The sequence below is a fragment of the Dreissena polymorpha genome, chromosome 1 (genome assembly GCF_020536995.1).
Source record: "Dreissena polymorpha isolate Duluth1 chromosome 1, UMN_Dpol_1.0, whole genome shotgun sequence".
Classification (NCBI taxonomy): Eukaryota; Metazoa; Mollusca; class Bivalvia; order Myida; family Dreissenidae; genus Dreissena; species Dreissena polymorpha.
This window is the reverse complement of record NC_068355.1, coordinates 199,912,198-199,937,134: the sequence shown is the minus strand read 5'-3', so window position 1 is coordinate 199,937,134 and position 24,937 is coordinate 199,912,198. Positions and strand designations below refer to the sequence as shown.

The 24,937-nt window shown below is 33.2% G+C and overlaps 1 long non-coding RNA gene across 1 annotated transcript; it reads right to left on the bottom strand.

Annotated features, from left to right (window-relative positions):
• Window positions 1–9,976: 9,976 nt before the first annotated feature.
• LOC127864592 (uncharacterized) lies at window positions 9,977–23,366 on the bottom strand. Its single transcript, XR_008042098.1, has 4 exons — window positions 23,071–23,366; window positions 22,476–22,535; window positions 10,851–10,912; window positions 9,977–10,152 (listed from the first exon to the last, which is right to left on the bottom strand). It is a non-coding gene; the product is annotated as an uncharacterized LOC127864592 (long non-coding RNA).
• Window positions 23,367–24,937: the final 1,571 nt, after the last annotated feature.

Below are 24,937 nucleotides of genomic sequence, written 5' to 3'. Positions count from 1 at the left end.
GGGAGGGGGGGGGGGAGGGGGAGGGGGAGGGGGGGAGGGCACGGGGGATGGTTTGGGTGGAGTCTATTGTGGTATGTCAGGTAAGAGTAGTTTCGTCAAAGTATCAATCAAATCTAATCATAAGTAAAGAAGTTATGGCAAATTTAGCCAAATTTAATAATTTGACATTGAGAGTCAAGGTCATTCAAAGGTCAAGGTAAAATTCAACTTGCCAGGTACAGTAACCTCATGATAGCATGAAAGTATTTGAAGTTTGAAAGCAATAGCCTTGATACTTAAGAAGTAAAGTGGATCGAAACACAAAATTTAACCATATATTAAAAGTTACTAAGTCAAAAAAGGGCCATACTTCCGTAACAATGACAACCAGAGTTATGCAACTTGTCCTTTTACTGTACCCTTATGATAGTTTGTGAGTGTTCCAAGTATGAAAGCAATATCTATGATACTTTAGGGGTAAAGTGGACCAAAACATAAATCTTAACCAAATTTTCAATTTTCTAAGTATAAAGGGCCCATAATTCCGTCCAAATGCCAGTCAGAGCTACATAACTTTGCATGCAAGGTCCCCTTATGATAGTTAATAAGTGTTGCAAGTATGAAAGCAATAGCTTTGATACTGTAGGAATAAAGTGGACCTAAACACAAAACTTAATCAAATTTTCAATTTTCTAAGTATAAAAAGGGCACATAATTTTGTCAAAATGCACGCCAGAGTTATCTATCTTTGCCTGCCAAGTCCCCTCAGGATAGAAAGTAAGTGTACCAAGTTTGAATGCAACAGCATTGATACTTTCTGAGAAAAGTGGACCTAAACGCAAAACTTAACCAAAATTTTCAATTTTCTAAGTATAAAAAGGGCACATAATTCTGTCAAAATGAACGCCAGAGTTATCTCACTTTGCCTGCCCAGTTCTCTCATGATAGTTAGTAAGTGTACCAAGTTTGAATGCAATAGCAATGATACTTTCTGAGAAAAGTGGACCTAAACGCAAAACTTAACCAAAATTTCAATTTTCTAAGTATAAAAAGGGCACATAATTCTGTCAAAATGCATGCCAGAGTTATCTTACTTTGCCTGCCCAGTCCCCTCATGATAGTAAGTAAGTGTACCAAGTTTGAATGCAATAGCATCGATACTTTCTGAGAAAAGTGGACCTAAACGCAAAACTTAACCGGACGCCGACGCCAACGCCAACGCCAACGCCGACGCCGACGCCAAGGTGATGACAATAGCTCATATTTTTTTTTTCAAAAAATAGATGAGCTAAAAAGGCAATCTACTTTTTGTAGTTTAATTGATTTTAAAGAAGCGTATGGTTATATCAATCGTGATCTGCTCTAGAAGAAAATGCTTAATATTGGTGTAAAAGGAAAAATATTAACCGCTGTACAGTCCTTATATACATCTATGTCTTCATCTGGTAGAGTTAATATGTTAAGTACTGAATGGTTTCCTGTTAAATCTGGTTTAAGACAGGGATGTATACTATCTCCCCTGCTATTTAACATGTATATCAATGATCTTGCTTTATATTTGAAAGCTTTAGATACAGGTGTAGAGTATGGAAACTGCATTTTGCTGTATGCTGATGATATTGTGTTGATAGCAGAGAATGAACACGATTTACAGCTTTTGCTAAATGCATTAAATGACTGGTGTAATATTAATGATATGTAATTAAATTGTAACAAAAGTAAAATTGTGCATTTTCGACCTAAATCTGTTTGTAAAAGTAATATACAGTTTACATGTGGCAATGATAGGCTTATGACCGTTGATCGATATCACTATCTAGGTTTAGTTCTTCATGAACCTTTGGATTATAGTGTAACGGCAAAAGTTATAGCTCAAAGTGCAAGCCGTGCACTTGGTATGGGGATTGCAAAATGCAAATCAGTTGGTTGACTTTCATTTAATGTTTTCACACACCTATACGATAGTTCTGTTTTGCCTATTATTAGTTATGGAGCTGCCATTTAAGGCTATCGTTCTTATTCATGTAAAAATGCCGTTCAATATCGAGCGATGAGGTTCTTTTGGGGCGTCGGAAGATATACTCCCAACATTGCAGTCTCGGGTGAAATTAGGCAATGGAAATTAATTTTTTTGTATTGGGCACGTCTATCAACAATGCACGATGTTGCACTCTGGGCTAAGTCTTTAGATGGAAGGTCTTGTAGAAATTGGTAGTATAATGTCACTGATATGTTTAATACAAATGGATTGCAACAATAAATAAATATCGAGTCAGCTTTACCAAAACGTGCCTTACTGAACGGAATAATGAATGTTTTATTTGATAAATTTAAGAAAGACTGGTATCAATCTCTAAATAGTGTCACGGGTCCTTCCGATCGAAGCAGAAATAAGTTGCGCACTTATCGCCTTTTAAAGGGCGATTTTAGTACGGAATCTTATTGTCAGCTTATAATGTCTCCGTATCATCGGGCTGCATTTAGTAAATTCCGTTGTAGTGTAGCGCCTCTGCGAATAGAAACCGGGCGATACGAGCGGCTGGACATTCTAGACCGGAAATGCCCCTTTTGCGAAAATGCTTAAGGTTTGTTTATTTCGTATCGGATCCAGAAGGCCAATAACAGCCCAAGTGGACAATGATTATGCATACAGTGTTTACAAATGTGCAATATATAAAGAAATCAATGTATGACAGTTGACACATAAATACTACTACGAGTTATACTAATACTAATAATACTAAAAACATTAATACATTAATAAACATTAATACTACTACTTCTAATAATAATAATATTAATAATACCAATACTAATACTAATACAAATAATTATTATAATAATAATAGTAATGATAATAATAATAATAATACTACTACTAATAATAATAACACATATTTTCTACTAAAATGGTGCAAGGTATATCATGTAAATTTACATAACATGCAACTCAAAATTGTTGATTAAAACACACCTCAAACTGCAAAAAGCAAACGTGTAATAATTATAATAATGATAATAATGCAATGTAATTTGTGAAATCAGATTATATAACAAGATACAAATATCTATGATTCTTCCTAATTACACATTAGAGTAATACAAGCATGATATATAATTTGTATGTATTATACATATCTATTGTTACAAAAGCTCTTAAGGTGAGAGCCATGTTATTCTTGATTGTTATTTGTATAATGACTTTAGACATATATTTGACAAAGCTGTAAGTGTAAATCCTAACTTTCTATATATGTCTAAAACAGATCAATTAGTTTTTCTATTCACAACCCCATTAATGATTAGAAGTTGTGCCAAAACCTATAATATTTTAAAGCGTCGTCTTTTATAATTAAAAAATTAATAATGTCTTTTCGTTTTTTGTTTTTTAAGTAACAATAATGTATTTTAGAGGCTTCTAATAAGTTGTTGCTAATCAGGTCATTTCGAACTGATCGGGGTGATACTCGATTTTCTAAACCATTTCTCTATTGTTCAATAGTGCTCGTATTTGAACTCAATATTTCAATTCAATTATTTTAACAATGTTTTTAAAAAAGGATTAACAACAGCCTCTATTATATAACAGGGATTTTAGCTCTGATAATTTTATACATGTTAACATATGGGTTTATATGATTATAAATGCAAAAGTTTCTGATATTTCTAATTTAGAAAGGTAACATACAATAATCTATTGTATGTATATGTATATATATATATATATAGATATATATATAGATATAGATAGAGAGATAGAGAGAGAGAGATATAGAGATATAGAGAGAGAGAGAGAGAGAGATCTATCTCTAGAGATTATAGAGAGAGAGAGAGATAGATCTTTCTTTCTTTCTTTCTTTCTATATCTAGAGTTTCTTTCTTTTTCTTTATTTCTTCTATCTCTTTATTATTCTTATCCTCTTCTTCTTTATCTTCTCTTTATCTTTATTCCTCTCTTATCTTTCTCTTTCTCTGTATCTCTCTATCTCTTTCTTTCTTTCTTTCTATTTGTTCTCTCTCTCTTCTCTTCTTCTTCTTCTCCTCTTCTTCTTTCCTCTATTCTTTTTTTCTTTCCTCTCTTCTATATATATCTATATCTCTCTATATATATATATATATATCTATCTATATATATATATATATATATATATATATATATGTATGAATGTTTGTATTGTTGTATTGTATGTAATTGAGACTATAATAAAGAATAAACTATCAAATATACGTATTAAATGTTTGATATTTATTAATTGAAAAGAACGGAAAATTGGATGGTGTCGCAAAATTTAAACTTCGACGGTAGCAATCAAAGTTAAACCATTTAGTCATTTGTTTCTACAACTACAGTTTATTTACAATATATACACACATTATTTCAGCATTTCCAACACAAGTCAAACATTAGACATTTAAAATATATACACCACGTCAGAAATATGTTAAGTTTAGATACATTCTAAAAGCTCCAAAAACAACAAAAACCTCCCCTTTTCCATATAACTTCAGGTTTACAAAATTAACCCCCTACCCGAACTCTCAGGTTAACCTGAACCCTCAGATTAACCTGAATCCGCGGTTAACCTGAATCCTCGGTTAATCTGAATCCTCGGTTAACCTGATGAACAGTTCTGTAACAATTCTTAAACTTTAAGAGTACCTGAAATTGAACTTAATCATGGATCTGACCATTCAATACCGAATTGTCAGATACCCATTGATAAACAGTTATCCAGAACTGACCTGATAATGAGTGTTGTAGGTGTACCTGAGTGTACATAATATATTGTAATCTACCTGAAGAGCTATCACCTTAGATACATGCACATGTTTTATGTAGTTAAATCTTGATACCAGTATTAATGAATAATACCTCAACAAGTTAAAATAATCATTATTGCTAAAAAAACATTTTAGATGCAAAATAGTAAAAGAATCACTAATAAAGAAGTAAATGTATGATTTTTAAAAACTGCAGCAATGGTATCATTTTTTAAATATATTTGATAATCAATTAAATAAATTAACAAAAAAATACAACGATACATCCTTCCATTTTATGTTCTCTACATTTATTTTAAACAACACTATTTTGGTAACGTTTGTTTTGAATTCTTTACATTCTGACCAAAAACGAGTTTCGAAATCAAATGATCAGTCAGAGCGATGTATTGTATTCCTATCGAAGTTTCCAATTTATGCATGACACACATTCGAAATATGCTTTGGATTCGTTCGATGTGGAACAATGTTCCAAAACAACCACGTATGAATTGTTGTCACTATTATCCAGAGAGGATAGCTTAATCTGGTGGCTTTAATTACGCTTTACGAGATACGTAAAAACTTGGGTACTCAGTTGAAAAATAAAAAAGTACGGAAAGCTGGTTCGGTATTAAATGATAATGAAGGAATGTACCGTACAGAAATACACTGAGTATACTGTACTAAAAACCAGAATAAGTTCCCTCAAGGTTACAGTGAAGAAGATTGGTAAAACATGTTATGTTTTGATTGTCTTGTTTCCACAAAAAGTATACACCTTTTTGATAAACCCAGTATTCACCTAGTAAACAAGTTTGTATTCCTGCACATATGTCTTTGCACGGTAGTTGAAGCGAAAGGATACATAAGTGGTTAAATGCGATGTTCTAGACAAAGTTGTCCGCCACCAGGTAACATATTGAATACAAAGCAAAACAGAAGAAACTACTGCAACGGGGAAAAACAGATACTTATGCTGATGTGCAAATCATTTATATAAATTATACCCATGTCATTTTGGACACATTTGTTGAACTTATATTAAAAAAGGTATTTTTTTATTAAAGTGTCACCTCTATTGAAAGGGCCAGCCAATTTGGCTTATGAGACACCTTTTGCGTGTATACCATGTACCTCCCAACTCCTATCACTATGCCAGGCGCCAGGCGAATAGAAGTCGGTAACCATTCATGTTTAACGCTTGCGGCTCACGAGACGGCCACATTGGAACAAGTCCCATGACAAACATCCATCCTTCGACAAACGCTCCCCATGGGGCTCGAACCTTTGACCTCCCGATCCCGAGGCGGACGCCTTATCCACTAGGCCAAGGCGATCGGTAAGTTATAAGTTCCCGAGCATGACAAATGAGTATTGCTACAAGCACTTAAACATAAACAGAACGCACAATGAATTATTGATCCATACAACAGATAAAGTTATGCTATAAATATCAAAGAGACGTTTTATAACCTGGATACATGATTGAATTGGTCCCTTATTAATTTCATGTCGCAAGTATTATTGACACTTCGCAATTTGCTGTCATGTACTTGTAGAATAATTGTATTTCTAAAACCGCCCAGCTTATCAAAACACAACTAAATGCGATACACGGGTATCAGGTTATCACTTAATATTCAGTTGTATGTATGTTAATGATCCTTTGACGGTTTCGAACACATGACAAATGTAAATTGAAATAAACCACTCAACCAATGAATTAATTAATAAATTGAACACAAACATGATACAGTTGTATCCTTATCTTTCTTTATTTTCAATAAATAAAAATCAGTTTTGTCTATCGACTGTGTATTATTGCGACTGTGCATTTGCATTCTAAAATATTTATCTTAATCTCTCTTAGTAATCTAGTTATCGTCGCCGATCCATGATAACACTAGTTCGGTAATACAAAACATGTGTAGCGAGCGTACATACATGTATATTTATTTTGTAACAATGTACACGAAGTATATTCACACTTGCTTAAAGTTGGCAATTACATGCAATTAAATATTGCGATCTTTGGTCAACATGAAAAGATTTGATAACAATGGGAAAATTATTTTTAATAAGTAAACGTTTTGTGTTCCAAATCCCTGTTTATCCAAAATCATCGCAATACATATCTTAAGATCAAACTTTCGCAACTAGGACTATAAGAGCACCTAAAGCATATATGGATATGTTGCCATTATGCGACTACTTCTTATTTTCACTGACAATGAAAACGCAAAGCGGAATAACTAACATTAATACCCTTCTAGCGTTGTTGATTCACATTCAACAGTTGATTCTGGCATTTTAAATTCGTCAATAAACATGTAGATGAATATATCTCACCTCCTACAAAAATGACCTAATCGGATTGGCTTAAAGCGGTCACGTGCCGATTGAGTATTTTCCATACACCCGAGTAATCAAGTAGTCGGTTGAGATATAATCGTTACACCGTTAGTAACTGACGATGTATGGGATATACAACTTCGTATGGTATGAAATTACTGAGGGTGTATATCCCATACACCGTCAGTTACTAACGGTGTTACTAATAATATTTCATGCACCGTTAGCTTATTTTATAATAGTTATCAATAACAAATATAAGAATAGCTTTCACGCATGGAGCTAAAACGCAGTTACGCATATTGTATTATATTGCTGTTATGTAACTTGATTTTGCTTATTGGCACAGCTTATGCTGCAATATGATTGTTTCCCAAATAAGCAGCGAGTTTTTTTTTAAATTTTATTTTAGTTAGAGCACGTATTAAATAACCCCAATAAAACACGATAATCATCGTTTTTATAATCTAAATATGTTATTAAATCAGACGTTTGTCTACGAATAGTACCAACTTTACAATGTCACAACAACAAAAAGTATCATATTTAGATCATACAAAGTTGTTAATTCATTTATTTGATTTGAGCCACATTTTCCCTAGTTAATTGATGTTCGGTAAACAATCTGAAATAGGTAAATGCTACAAGGCAGAAAATCTGAATAATAATAGGGTATTCCCAAGTGAAAACACGTTTTTGATGTATATGTGCAGGCAATTGTGGACGAAATCTTAAAGTGTGTTGTGTCAGAGCAATTAATGCACAGAAAATATTGAACTTTTCACTGCGAACTGTATTCAACAGTATCGATAAAAAATGCCGGAATATAGCGCGATTTGGCTATAATCAGCCACCAAACCATTTCGAATGAACTCATTAATTGACATGCTTGGGATCTAATGATGACATTCAGCATGTCTTTGTAATGTGATCAATCAGCATCATATACCCGTCTCTAACCGGCGCTCAATAAATGTAAATGTAATGTTTGATCGTAGCGAAGAAAACCAATGCGATATTAAATATAAATGGAATGTCTCCCTGCATGAACTATTTCGATCGGGGATTAATAGAATCTTGCCAACTTTTAATGATGCTGTGCATAATATCAATTGCCCTGACAGTGACTCTATGAACGTTTTGATTGAAAAGTTTTCTAATACCATCTGCGATGTTGCAGGTCGATTGTTTCCATTGAATTTTGGGAATCATTTAAAATCTAAATCTGCAAAAACTTATAAAATTACTCTCCATTAGTTTAATAAGTATTTTGAAAACTAAAGTACAACCATTTCGACTGAATAGAATTATGATGCTGAATATTCTAATTGTTAATATGATTTTGATAATACTAATAATTATTTCCCTGAGCTCGATGACCCAATTACAGTTGAAGATATAATTCAGGCTGTTAAGTCATTGAAGCGGAACAAATCCTGCGGTAGTGATACCTTTTGAACGAGAATTTTAATGAAAGTGTTGATATATTAGACTTGCATATATGTGACTTATTTAATTGCGTATTGAACTCAAACGATTTTCCCGAGAAAGGAACCTAGGGAATAAGTGTCCCTCTGCACAAGAAAGATTCAAAAGAAGATGTAAATAAAAGCTTTTAATCTGAATTGTTTACAACCGTTTTTAATAATCGCATTTAAAATTTATGTTATGAAAATAATACTATTTCGGACGCCCAAGTCGGATTTTGGAGAGGGCGGTCTACGACCGATGCATACATTATTCTTCATTCAAAACTGCTCCGGCAGGGGGGGGGGGGTGGGGGGGGGTCAGGTGAGGGTTATTTTTACTATTTTCTTTGTTTGTAGAAGATCTCGAGTTGTTTTTACAAAATGATTTACAATGCGGATTGCACATGTGCCAACATTGACCTAATTTTACTGCTATTTGCTGATGATATGGCTATTCTAGGTAAATCGCCAGATACAATTCAAAATAAAAAAAACAAAACAAAAACAATACGGCATTTCGGAAAAGAGGCGGATTATTGTCCAATGAAAAGAGAACCTACAATGGACATGTCATTCAAGTTTTGAATGATTTTAATTGTATCTGAGTTGTTTTAATTATACTGGGAGTTTCACATTGAATCAGTGACACCTAACGGGTAAAGCATTAAGTAAGCAATGAAATTTTAATTATCTAAATGTCATGACTATGATTGAAAGCAAAATATATTTTGTCACCTATTTGACACATTTGTTGGTCCCAGTTTAAACTATGCTTCGAAAGTTTGGGGCTATACCAAATCAAAGGGATAAGAACGCATCCATTTGAAATTGTGTAAAAGATTATTAAAGGGCTAAACTTAACACATGTACTTGTGTCTGAGTGTCTGTCTTTCTGTCCGTCCGTCCTTCCGTAGTACTTTTTTTCTCTGTTTTGATATGTTTGATACGTTATTTGTATTTTTGGCTCTGTTTATTGTAGTGTTTCTTAGCAGTCTGCAATAAAGCAGTGTATTTTAACACTGGCTGAGTCTTAAAATATTTCCGTGCATGTTATGTGGCCTAATTTACATAAGAGCATGGCTGAACGGTCGCATATTCAGCCAATAACAGTAGCTGGGGCACTAGGTATTCGAACCTAGCCGATTTTTGCAGATTTAACGGCGGTTGCCGATCAATGGCTTCTAAATATGGAATAAGAAATTTAAACCAAAAGGAATAAGCACAGTAAGGACTGACCATAATACAGTTGGCATACAACCTTTCAATTGATTATCTAGACTATATGGCTGATATTAAGGCCTGGTTGAAAGCACACAATCCAATCATAATGTTCGAGCAGGTAAAATTATTTCCGTCTTTTATAATGAATAATTGTCTTAAACAGAGAATTTAATAATTAAAAAGAACACTCATATGTGTTATTCTGTATTCAATGATTGGCAAACAAGGCAACGCCGTAGCTCTTGCCCTTGTCATCGTAATGGCGGCAGACGCTCTCTGAGATGACGTTGTCTTCCATCGAGGTGGTGAGGCGCCGGACATAGTGGAGATATTCCGGGTATGCAGCTTTCTGTTCTCCAGACATGTGCTGTAATTACACATGTATATATTATATCGTTCAAATTTACATCCATGTTATAGTCATAAGCATGAATAAATATTAAGCAAACATTATTTGTTCGTACGTCAAATGTCAATTATCTGCAATGCGATCATATTTATGACAGATGCAGCGCATCGGTAATTTTTACAAAATCAAATCAAAGACTAAGCTTATAAATCAATTTAATGCTTTGAATTTAATTTATGACTTGTTTGAAGGGACAACACCTCGTTTATTCCATTTAAAGTTTGTGCATTATTTTGACTGTTTAAACCAGACCAAACGCATTGTCATCCTTCACTTTTTGGTTAATAATAATGTTTAAAAGTTAGGTTTGGGTTCGTAGAAGTGAACGAAATAGATATAACAGTTCTTGGAGTAATTTATTTTGTAGATATCAAAGATAGATATCGAGGATACAATCTGAAATTTATATAAGCAATACAAATATTACATTATCACATTATACAGAATAGAAACTATGTAGCTATTGATGAATACATGAATAGACATAGTATATGCATATAATACATATTAAACACAAAACATAAAGTATTAAATATATATCAAAATTAGAGTATTTTGACGTCATCCAGTGGTTTTAAAATCATATGAATGAAGCCTAAACAAATATTTAAAATAATATCAAACAAAACAATGCCACAACAATAATACATATGTACCTTTTAAGGAAAGATTGCTTTCATACATCCTCTCAATCACTCTTCCGTTGTGACGGTTAGGACTGCAAATTTAGTGCACGTGTATAAATATGTCTGCCACGCCATTTCCAGAGTAAATTATTTATTTTAAAGAATCTCAATACAATCCAAATTTCACTAGAACAATGGCAAATAAATACACAAGACTCATTTGAACAATGCATTCTTATAATACAATTATACCAATCTTATTAATGAACCCACAACATTAAATAAACTGTCGGTGACAAAACCGACATCTTTTCAGGAAGAAATCCTGCTGCCCAACTGAATAAGGCGGCAAACTTAATCCAAGAGCAGATAACCAATCATTAAACTGAAACCGTACAAGAAAAAAAACAAAGGTTAAAAACAACCATATAAACAAGGGAGACCACTTCACAAAGAATTTGTGACTGGTAACACACTTTCCACAGCTCAGAAATGATGTCCTTACATAATCTTTGAACTGTACATAATACATGTATAACTTGTCCAATGTCACAAGAATTTTCCATGTCACAAGAATTGTCCTTGTCACAAGAATTGTCCATGTCACATAACACTATTTGTCTTTATACAAGAATACACACGTATTGCACTAAAGTACCACCGCAATACTATAGTGTGAGATCACACCAACTTACAATACACTACTACTACAATTGTACAGTAACTAACTATACAACTACAACAAAAGTTATCACTTATATTGTATAGAGTATACATGCTCTAAATATACAGCTCAAACTAAGATCTGTTGACTAATAATACTTACTACTTACTAGCACATTTAGCTCTCCCCCGAATTATGATATGTGCCCTATCATAGATTTACACAAACACATTTTAGAACAAAATAAACAAGTAAAACACATATAAAATATGAAATAAACCGTGTATCAGATATCAGGCTACCTGATGCAACACAATTATGCACCAAAACAAATTCACATACCATATCAATATTACACAATAAATTTGTAAATCTACTGTACAATACTGTTAATGATTCTCTTTGCCATCTCTGAGCTCATTGAATCAATTATTTCACTGTTCATAAACTCGTTAAGAACAGTGAATCATTACTTATCTGGCAGGTTTACACTGGTATACATTTGAAAATCTTTATATTTATCGGGCACATTTCTAACTCTACCTGACTTTCTTGGTGCAGGTTTAGGTATCTCGCTTCCATCCTGTTCTTGCACACTCTCTCTTACTCCAGTCGCTAACTCGCTTACATCATTTACTTGCACACTCTCTCTTTCTTCAGTACTTGGCTCTATTACATGTAACTCCTCTACATTTTCATTCACAACAGTTCTTTCATCTACCTGTAAATCATCTTGGTTTCCCTTTCAACTGTTTCTAATTGTTCCACATTTTCAAATGTTAAACTGTTATCTCGAATAACAGTCTTTGGACCATTATCCGAATGACCATTCGTTGATATAACAACTTGATCATCCGAAACTTCGGATTTCTTTTGGGCGTGCCAAAATACAAATTGTTCTATTTCATCATCTGACTCCGTGACGTCACTCTCTTCCTCATTTACAGAAACCTTTTCCGCATTCTTTTCTACCTCATCAAACTCATCTGGTACCAGTTCTTTCTTTCCTGTAGTTTCATTTACTCTAACCAAGTGCAAATGATTTCTATGTAGAGTTTTAATACTTTTCGTTACTTCGCCCTGAATTTTATATACTGGCACGTTATCATTAATCTGTTCAATTACAGTATTTAATTCTTCTTCGAATTTATCAGCTATTTTATGTTTTCCTTTGAAAGCAATAATTTTGATCAAAACTTTGTCTCCTATTTCAAGATTAGCTGCTTTAGCCTTCCTGTCATACACTGGCTTTTGTTTGAATTTTGCTTTATCAATGTGTTTTTCAACAATTTGTCTTGTTTTCTGCATTCTACATTGCAATTCCACAATATATTCAGAAAAACTTTTCTGATTTGAATCAGGGTTGGCCTTTTCAAAAAAGCATCGATAAACAATTTAGGTTTACGACCAAACATTACGTCAAAGGGAGACAATTTGGTGGACTTGTGAGGTGTGCAATTATAACAATATACTAAAGATTTTACATATTTTTTCCATTTTTTTTCTGAATTTTCCAATGTTCAAAGCATGTCTAAAAGTGTACGGTTGAATCTCTCAGGACCAGAGTTGCCTTGATGATGATATACAGATGTATATGACTCTCGTATGTTTGCAATATTGCACAATTCTTTGATAATACCAGACCCAAAATTAGCACCTTTATCACCGTGAAATCTGGTAGGAATACCATAATGCACAATGAAATTATTGTAAAAAACTTCTGCAGTTGTTTTTGCAGTCTGTTTTTTTTTTGTAGGCACAGCCATGGCATACTAAGTAAAATTATCAGTAATGACAAAAATATTTGAATATCCACCTTTACAAGGTTCAAGACTCAAAAAATCAAAGCAAACTAACTCCAAAGGATATGTGGTGTTCACACTATTCAATGGAGCTCTGATGTTTGTTGAAGATTTTCTTCGCAAACATCTTTCACAATTTGAAATCCATTTGTCAACATCCGTCAACATCAATGGCCAGTAAAAACGCTCACGCAGTAAACGTGCTGTTCTGTCTCGTCCGGGATGTCCAACATCATTGTGCAAACCACAAAGAACTTGTTTTCTATAAACTGTAGGTAAAACTAATTGTTCAACAGTTTCATCATTTTTACTATTTTTTCTTAATAAGATTCCTCTTTTAATGACAAAATTGTTAAATTGTTTTTTCATTATTTTTTTCATAATTTTTCTAAATAAGATTCCTCTTTTAATGACAAAATTTTGAAATTGTTTTTTCATTATTTGGTCTTCTTTGGAAAAACATTGTGGAATACATTTATCAATGGTGGCTATTCTTCATTTTTCAATTAATGGATCCATTTTTGTTGTTTTCTTACTTCCCTTAATTCAACTTGAGCCATTGGTTTTCCAGGATTTTCAGTAATTAGAACAATATTGACATTCATTGATGGCAGTAATTCAACAAAAGGTGATGAAATACACCCACATATGGCACTCACTGCATCAGTGTCCATTGAATACTTACCTGGCTCCACTTCAGGGTATGGATAATGACCCATAGTATCCGCATCTTTGTTAAGTTAATCGGCCAAACAACGTGTCATTTTACTGAAATCTTTTACGAAACGACGATAGTATCCAGCAAAAGCAAAAAAACTTCTAAGTTCATCAGGATTGGTAGGTGTTGGCTGGTTACTATCTTGTATCAATTTTTTCAGGGTCAGTTTTTACACCATCACTGCCCACTACATGACCAAGAAAAGATACATTCTTTCTAAAAAATTTACACTTCTCTGGTGCAAGCTTTAAATTCCAAGATTTTAAACGTTCAAATACTTGTTTTATATTATCCAAATGTTATTTGTAAGTTTTGCTATAAATAATAATATCGTCAATAAAAAAACACACACATTTTCATGTTTAAATCACCAAGGCATTCGGCCATTGCTCTCTGGTATGTCGCAGGACTGTTTGTCAACCCAAAAGCCATTTTATTAAACTCCCAAAGTCCAAATGGTCCTAAAGTAAATGCAGTTCTTTGTTTATGTGATTCTCCTATTTCAATTTGGTGATATCCTGACTTCATGTCCAACGTAGTAAAATATTGAGCACCATTTAAACAATCAAATATTTCTTAAAGTCTTGGCAAAGCATAAGAGTCTTTTATTGTTCTTTCATTAAAAGTTCTGTAATCAACACACATTCTTTATTTCCCATTACGTCTCCTAACCAAAACAATTGGTAAAGCAAATGGTGACATTGATGGTCTTATTACACCACATGAGTGTAATTGTTCCAAGTGCTCGCGCACTTCGTCAACCATGCCAGGCGGTATACGCTTATGACGTAATTTAAAAGGTATGTCATTTGTTAAGTCAATTCGGTGCTTAGTTTCTCAACACTGACCTATTATCAGTATCACTTGTTGAAAAAATATCTTTATGTTTCAACAATAAAGTTTTTATTTCAACAATTTGTTCAGCAGTAAGTAGATCATTATTTTCTATCACAATGTTGTCCACAATTTCTGTCCGTTTGTGATCTAAATCACTTTCTTTCATATTTGTAATTTCAGTTGCTATGGTAACAGGTTGTAACTCCCCTTAAATTGCTTTAGGTTGAATAGCAACTGTGTTTGTTGTCAAATTAGACAATGTGACATACATTTCATTACACTTGCCAAATTCATACAGAGTCACAGCAGGTATAACATCAATAAAATCTGGAATGTTTGCATCAGTACATGGTACTGTTATAACACTTGAAGATAGATAGTTAATTTGCTTATCTGTATAACATTTAAAATTTCTTACTTCATTTGGCTTCAACAAAATAGTCTCTTTGTTTAAACTTCACACAATTACAACTCTACCGTTATTTCTTTTCAAAGACTTTTCTCTTAATGATATAGCTCTAAAGCTTAAGTACCATGGTGTGCGTTACTTAGCTTTCTGTAAAAACTGTTCACCATATTTGTCATGACATTCTTCCAACAGTCTATTTAAAATGTTTGTTCCAAGAATAGCTGGTACTTTTGAAGAATATTTCGTGTCGGGTGACACTAAAAATAAACATTGACTCGGTTTCGAACTCTCCAGTCCTTCACAAATTTCACTTCAAGTTCCAAAAAACCAAGATATGGCAACTAATTACCATCAGCACATTCAATATTAAGCAAATCTTTTAATGGCTCCAAACTTATGTCGTTAATATTATTGTTATAAAAACTTTCAGATATTATACTTACACAGGAACCAGTATCTAACAAGGCTCTAGTATTAATATTACTCAAAACAATACTTACCGCGCTGACGTCCCCTACTAAATTGGGATCTTTTAAAGATTCAGTGCTCAGGTTCGATCCCCTTACCGGAGCACAATCTAGTTTGGGCACTCAGCTTGATAATGTCCAGTCTTTCCACATTTATGACATGACCTGGCAAACGTAAAACTGGAGGTTGGCCTAGAGGGTCGCATATTTCTACCTACCTGACTTCGGAAACCACGCCTTTGCCCTCTGTTAGGATAATATTGCCCTCGCCTTTCACCTCTAGAGGTGTAGGGTTTGTATTTAACATTATCATACTTACCCGATTGTTTTTCATTTTCATGAACAGAACAACAGAACAGACAGTTTATTAAGACTTATACATAAGTACATCGTCTTTAATGCATATAATTATAAATAAAGTAATGTCACGTATCCTTATACTATAGTAGGTAACCAAATCAATATAATGATGTATATATGTAAGTAAGTTAAATGACATTTCAGAACTAAATTCAATGAAATGACATTTCTAAACAAAATAAGAACAGAGATAAACAACGATTTTGACAAGGAGAAACATAAGCCTTCAAGCCTAGCTATTCTTTCATTTAATTTTTTTAAAGGTTCTTAATTTCACTTATCTCCGAAGTTTCAGGTGTTACTACTGGTTTACAAGGCTTTGTTTCACTAGTATTTTCATCAATCAAGTCTAATTATAATTTTCGAAGCTCAATTTTAAAGGTATCATAATTGTTCACAGTATCATGTTTGTATGCTGCCATGTGTTTCAACTCTTTTCTCAAACCTTGGTATAAAATACCTTTCAAAATTACAAAATCATTCTTTTTAACACCACCTACAGCCACAGCTTTATCAAAAAGATCTTCAACTCTTGATGCAAAAGATGACACCGATTCATTGGGTTTTTGAGTACAGTTGTACAAACTTCTTAGAATAACTTCCTTACTTTCAATGTCACCATATACACTTTCTAATTAATTAAGACTTGTTGAAGCTTCACTCCAACAACTAGCCTCCTAAGACTTTCTGCTGCGTTTATTTTGGCTGCCTTTCTTATACCATGTAATATTTGTTCTTGACTGAACAATCCTTCAGCCAAAAGAGATTCAACTTCAAATTTAAAACATGGCCAAGAAACTTTTCCCTTATTTGTCCCCCACTAAAATTTTGTATTTTAGGGAAATTAAAGGATGCAAACTGTCCACCATGAACATTACTTTCGTTATCAGTGTGTACATGATCTTGTTTTATAGTCACATTTGACTTTGTTTTTGGCTTTACAACACTAAAATTGTGCATAAAAGTAGCCAAATCGGCAGCTGTTTCTATGTTGTCAATTTGAAGCTCTTCACAAGCTTTCAATAATTTTAATTGAGCATCGGTAACTTCCGTACCACCAGATGCTTCGTTTGACTTAGAATCCTCGCTAGACATGTTTCTACAATTACTTGACTTCAATAAAAAAAATCGAATATCACTTCACTACTTCCTCAAGTCACAACATACAGCAAACATCATAAACTAAATAAATGTTCACATAACATTTATTTATTATTGGTATAACATATAATAAATAAACACCGTACAATTGTCCTTCAAAATTAAAATATGTCAATCTCAAACCACATTAATTTACACACACTTAGCTCAAGTGTCATTTAAAATATTCACAATAAAACACCACATGAGATTTGAACACTTTCAATATGATAGTACCTATACACTTCAAATGTTTACACTCAATTGTCAATTTCACACTATAGTGTTCATACACAGGCACGTATTTATTACCAAACAACAATGTCCAAATATGCTACTTCAAGACACCTATTTTCACTGTAAACACACATGTTATTTGCATATTATAATGCGTAATTTAATTCTGTTGAATGTGTGTAATGTCAATAACACCTTACAACATAAAATAATCGAACACAGTATTCAACTTGGAATTATTTCCACTAAAAATTCTTTCCTCCAGTTTGAATCAATGCTTCAAATACAAACATCCCATTTCAACTCAAATGCAAAATAACTATTTCCCTTCCACATGCAATTTCAATTCCAATAAATGGTAATGATGGTCACAATAAATATCAAAGTACAAACTATATCAAATATTTTTTCAATTTCAGATTTAAATAAACCACATTAAATACAATAATAAAAAAACAAATTGCAAATAAATTCTTAATATTTGACGTATTGTTATAACTGTTGTTTATTGTTGTTGTTGTTGTTGATTACTACTGATGTTGTTGGTGATGACTATTGTTATTGTTGTTGATGACTACTGTTGTTGATGATGACTACTGTTGTTGGAGTTGTTGATGATGACTACTGTTGGTGTTGTGCATATTGCAATACTTACATTCATGACTTATTCAACAACACTGGTAATTAATTTTCAAAATACCAAAACAAATTATCAAATTAAATGAAAAAATAATTTAATAATTTCTTGCAAGTCACTTATTGAAATATTACTAATCAACCAATATTTTAGTTTGATGTCTTTGTTTCACTTACCTTGTATTCCATACAGCAATTCATCAAACATATATGCCTCATTTCTACACTACACAAAACTACTACCATTCATGTACATTACACAAACAAAACATTGTTACTACATGTGTATACCATATAAGAATTTACTACTACAAAAATTACTTGTCAGTAAATGTCATTCATAAGGTAAACCAAGGAAATATTCAGATAGCCCATGATGTCATAGGTCTTTCCCAATAAATAACCAATTAGAATGGTTGTAAACAAAGATCACCAAGGTCAAAATCAGTTCTTACCAGGAAATAACCAGTTATTTAAAAAATGTTTCTGCAATGTTTAAAGTCAAAAGGCAATTGATTTAAACAATTCTGATTGTAAAAAATTGACAGAAATGTGCACAATAGGACTAAAATTTGATAGCTGCTACTTACTTTTTATGAATTCTTAAATAATTACATAAACTTTACGAGACAAATGTCTATCTTCAAACCGGTAGTAGGAACATTTAAACTATAACAATGGAGTAAATATCGAATTTATGAAGGAAAACTATTTCTAGCCTAAACATGTGATATTAGTTGCTGGTCTGTAATATATAATTATATATTATATTATATATATAATATACAAATAGACCCGATCGTATAAGCAATGTTTTTGTTTCATCGTATAGTGTTAGTGATCATTTTCCTGTATGTTTTACAAGACAAATGCATACAAAAATACCTAAGAACAAGCATGTATCAAAAGAATATAGGCAATTCAAACATTTTAAGGAACACACTTTTCAAAACGATTTATTAATGTCAAATTTAGAAATGATTGACATGGTCTCAGATCCCAATACATGTCTCAATTATTTTCTTGATACCATAACATCAACATTAGACATCCATGCACCTATTAAAACAAAAAGAATTAAGTCACAAATTTTACCTCGATGGTTTTCTGACGAAATTAAACATGCAATTAAAATGCGAGACTGGTTGAAAAAACATCACAAAATCGACGAGTACAAAAACCAAAGGAACCATGTAACGTTTCTTATAAGAAAATATAAACAACAATTTTATAGTAACACAGTAAAGGAAAATGTGTCAACTAAACATATATGGAAAACAATTAATTCCCTTGCACATCCAAATCCTTCCCTCACTCTGCCATTAACACTTGACGTAAATAATACAACCATTGACAGCATTCCTGAAATCTTAGACACATTCAACACACATTTTACTAGCATCTCCGATTTGGTCACCAAAACTAAATTTTGGAGCATATAATTATACAAAATTCAAAAGATATCTCAATGATAAACTTAAAACACATTTATTTGAAATTGCACCAATAACAGTATTTGAGGTCCGTAAAATAATTGACTGTTTAAAAAACAATAAAGCACCTGGCCTTGACAATATCAGTTCTGATATACTCAAACATTGTGGTGATACCATTGTCGGCTCAATAACATCAATCATAAATAAGAGCATTCAAAGTGGAATTTTTCCGGACAGGCTTAAGAATGCATATAGATTGCCTGTGCATAAAGAATCAGATAAAAATGACCTAAACAACTATAGACCCATTTCCATACTCCCTACTATTTCTAAGATATTTGAAAGACACATTTCAAATCAAATGAAGTCATTTCTTGAAAAACATCAATTGTTGCATACTTTCCAGTCTGGTTTTCGTCAAAATCAATCTTGTCAGTCATCATTGATTCGACTTATAGATTCTTGGCTACAAAACATAGATTCTGGAAATAAATGTAGGGACAGTATACCTTGACCTTAGAAAAGCCTTTGATTTAGTAGATCATGATATTTTACTTAAAAAACTTTCTATGTATCATTTCTCTGAGAGTGTGCTTACCTTGATGCAGTCGTACCTATCTAACAGACAACAATGCGTCAAAGTCGGAACACAACAATCAGCTTTTCAAACTATAAAAACCGGGGTACCTCAAGGATCTATTCTCGGCCGTCTTCTTTTCCTTATATATATTAATGATATGCCGTTTTTCCTTCAAAAGGGAGCGTTAGATCTTTATGCAGATGACTCTACCTTACATGTAGCTGATGTTGACATTAAAAGCATTCAAAGTACTTTGCAAAATGGCTTAGATATAATATCAAATTGGTGCTCTTTTAACAATATGTTAATACATCCAAACAAAACTAAATGCATGATATAATCCAGCGCTAATAAGTCTGCAAACATCTTATGGCTTAAAATCAACAACATTGTTATTGATCAAGTTGAACATCATAATTTACTTGGTATAACTGTTGACAAACATCTCACTTGGAAACTGCATATAAATAACGTCTGTCGAAAGCTCAACTCAAAGCTAGCCTTATTAAAACGCATTAAACCCTATCTAAATTATGAAACAATGCAGTAGTTTTATAATTCATACATCTTACCACATATGGACTATTGTTGTACAATATGGTGCTCAGCCACAAGATCAAATTTAAAGAAGGTAATTTCGATACAGAAACGTGCTGCAAAAATAATAATGAATAAGCCGTTTTCCTCTCCTTAAATTCCGATTTTCAATAAACTGGGCTGGTTGCCATTTGAAAATAGGTGTAAATTTCTTGTTGGGACTATAGTGTACAAAGTTTTAGATGGCTCAATGCCTCCTTATTTTGATGACTTTATTTTTGTATCAAATAACAATACATACTTTCTTAGGTCCACCACCCACAACGATTTATCATATGTTGCATTTAAAACGAATTACGGAAAGCGTACTTTTTCCTTTTGTGCGGGAAATATATGGAACCTTATTACAAATAATATAAGACAAGCACCTACAATTATTTCCTTTAAACGGCACCTTAAAAATCATTTGCTACAAACGCAAAACCTTTTTTGATAATGTGGGTTGTATGGATTAAAATACCGTCTTTGGGTATTTTATTCTTCTTCTTTTTGCTTTGTGATTGTCTGTTGTTATGAATGAATTAAATAACCAATATTTTTATTATAATAATTATTAATATTATTGTTATTATTATTATTATTATTATTATTATTATTATTATTATTATTATTATTATTATTATTACTATTATTTTTATTTTTATTATGATTATTATTATTGTAATTATATTACTATATTTTATATTATTAATATTATTTGTATTAGTATTATTATTTTCATTATATGATGCTTTTGTAATTATTTTAAGGCTGATTGCAGTATGCTAGACATTGTTGAGTTATATTTACATAAACTGTGTTTTTGAAGACCACATTGTAAAAAAGATATGCTATTTCTTAATGTGTTATCTTCGTGAAATAAAGTTATTTTTATATTATTATTATTATAATTGGTCAGCACTATTAATTATATGACCAGGCTAGGAAAAGCAACATAAATGAATGAACAATGAAACAAATTATGCTGTTGACAAGGAAATTCGTGTAACTAGTTTCAATATAATTTTGACTCACTTTTAAATAATGTACTATGCACTGGGTTGTTGCATTATGAGTTACCTACGAATGACCTATGAGTGAACTATTTCCTTTTTGGTGCCTAATCCGTTCGCAAACAATAAAAAATGTACATAATCTACGCCTACGGTCACAAACGATGGTGTACTTATTTTAATTGATAACGTGATTATATATCAAATAAAGTAACAATTATTATTAGCAAATACTTATTTCTTATTTACACATGGAAAGCAATGTTACTATATGTAAAGTTTAATCAAGATTGCTGTTTACAAAATTCTTGTACAGAAACCAGTTATTAAAAAGCAGACAGCACAAAGTTGGCAAATGTTATTATTCAATCGCCATCATTCAAACGTGCATCAGGCGATCTGGCTTGTCATTTTCGTGGACGCATTCAATTTCCAGGACGCTCTCCGCCCATCACCCGCCCGCTCATCATCCGCCAGCCCATCAACCGCCCGATCGCCCATCAACCGCCCGATCGCCCATCAACAGCAAGCCCATCACCCGCCCGATCGCCCATCAACCAACCACCCACCCACCGCCCGCCCATCAACCGCCCGCCCGTCCATCAACCGCCCGCATGCCCATCACCCGCCAATAAAAACAAACCGCCCGCCCATCACCTGCCACCCACCGCAGGCGTTCCCATACTGCGGCCCATATATACTAACGTAAAAAAATGAAAAGTTGTTTAAGGAAGTAAGTGAACAATCGTTAATGACCGGTAATAATGTGATAATGCTTACTCTTAGACTGCGTGGACTTCTTCGCTTGGGTTCCATTTCGATTTCGAAATCTATATCCGCCTGAAAATACCATTGTAGTTCATTTATTTAAAAATAGATACTCATGTCTAAAAAGCCACACAGAGATAACAAAAATTAGTTTTAAAAAAGTAACATAGATATAAGGTGTCCCTAACAATATTCCTATCAATGTGAGCAGTGCCGAAAACAATACAGACATAAATCTTTCGAAAATTGAGTCTATAGTGCATTTTGTAAGCTATTAGTAACCAAAAAATGGGTATAATAAATATGTGGTCTCTGGTTCATACTCTTTGTTAGTGGCAAAGTTTTTGACACATTTTGCGAAATGATAGAAATGTATTCCGCACATAATTCTGCAACACCAACGTGAGCTCCATCACAACTTCATTGACTCTCAAAGAAAGCTTTCAACAGCTTGTAGCATAATGGCTGACTGTAGGAGGATTTCTGTATCGTCGTCCCTCATCCCAAAACCCAAACGGCCAAACCGGTGAAGGGAAATATGATTCCGCACATAAATTTAAAATGTTTATTACCGTATTCTACAGGGGGTTTCTAAATGTATACTTACATCAATGCAGTCGCCCCCGGCCCCGGGGTTGAAGTACGCTCGAGGCCGCACAATTCCGGCTGCAGCAGGGGCCAAAACAGGAGCCAAACAGGAGCAGCAGGCAGTGCAAGGGGCACGGCAAGGGACGCGGCAACGTTAGCAGGGATAACAATGGCAGAGCCCCGTCTACGTCGCGGCGGAACCGTCACGCAAAACATCACGTTTTTGATCACAAGATCTTTAATCTCCTTCAGTGTGGATTTTTTTTTAACTAGAATTGCAGCGAAATAAAACGACAGCGCTTTTAAGTCGTTGGGTTTATATGGAAACAACGTCAATAACGTCATAACGTCGTGCATCTATGACGTATTAGGAAAGTAAAATAAGTTTGATTTGACGTATTTATTGTTTTTGTTGTTTTTGCAACCTCGATAGTTAAACACATGTTGAAGTTAAGCATATGTCATGATGGATAAAAAGGCTAAACAATAACTTTTTCTTAAAGGGGCAAATTTAACGAGGTGTGATACAGGCGTAACGTGTCACCCCAGATGACCCAAATGGGTATTCATAATACATGCCTTACTTTTTTTATTTTAATACAATAAAGGGTATACTTATCTCAATGTGTATATATGTGTTTTTCTCACATAGGCTTTTATGTTCGCTTTTTCTAATATTTAACGACTTATTGGTTTAGTGGTGGTGAGTTTGATTTAGCTCACTATGTACGAAATATCTTTGACACTTTTTGTTACTTTACTCAAAGGCTTCATTTTTATGTTCTTATTATTCTGCACACATATCGGCGTGCGGTGTTCGACGAGCTGGCTCACGTGTGAATACTGCACGATTTTTTCGTAAACATTTAATGCTCGCACCGAATTCTGGCATTATTACTTCAACAATAGCAGGTATACATTTGCAGCATAAGCGCATTGAGTTTTGATTTGTCGTTCCGTATAGGTATTCGATAAGTTAATGCCACCAATAAAATGTTTGATAGAATATTGGATCCGTCCTGTACGGGGCGTAACAATTATACATGCTAGGTTATTAAAAATTCGTTGCGACCGCTTTTACTGTGAAAACATGTAGTTACTTTTCATGTGCATGTGTATTTATGGTTGATAGTAAAATTAAATTTGGGTACAACCGGAATATATTTTGACATTAAATCTATAAAAAAGATTTACCTGCACCGTTTTCTTTTAAGTTTCTTAAACGTGACATAATTCACATTGATGTTTTGATCACGGTTGTATACATATGTTAAAAATATGTGCACAAATTATCGCTCATTTCATGTTGAATAATGGTGCAAAACTAGAACGTTCTAAAATGTAAAGTTGTACGTATGAATGCATTATTGCCAATACAAAGTACGAATTTGTACTTTTATTTATGAAATCGACATGAGCTCCTCTGCCAGCATCGGCATTTTTATTCATGTAACGTATCTAAGGGTGTATAAATACGTATTTAAGTGTATGGTCGAGCATTACATTTATATGTAGTACACATTGTGCAAAATTATGTATAGTTCTAGGTTCAAAATTATATAAATAACATTCCCTTCACATGCTATTTATCTAAAATTTCTTCTATGATTATATGGCTGGGTATCGATTTCATTTGTCTGTCTGTGTGTCTGTCTGTGTGTCTGTCTGTGTGTCTGTCTGTGTGTCTGTCTGTCTGTGTGTCTGTGTGTCTGTCTGTCTGTCTGTGTGTCTGTCTGTCTGTCTGTCTGTCTGTCTGTCTGTCTGTCTGTCTGTCTGTCTGTCTGTCTGTCTGTCTGTCTGTCTGTCTGTCTGTCTGTCTGTCTGTCTGTCTGTCTGTCTGTCTGTCTGTCTGTCTGTCTGTCTGTCTGTCTGTCTGTCTGTCTGTC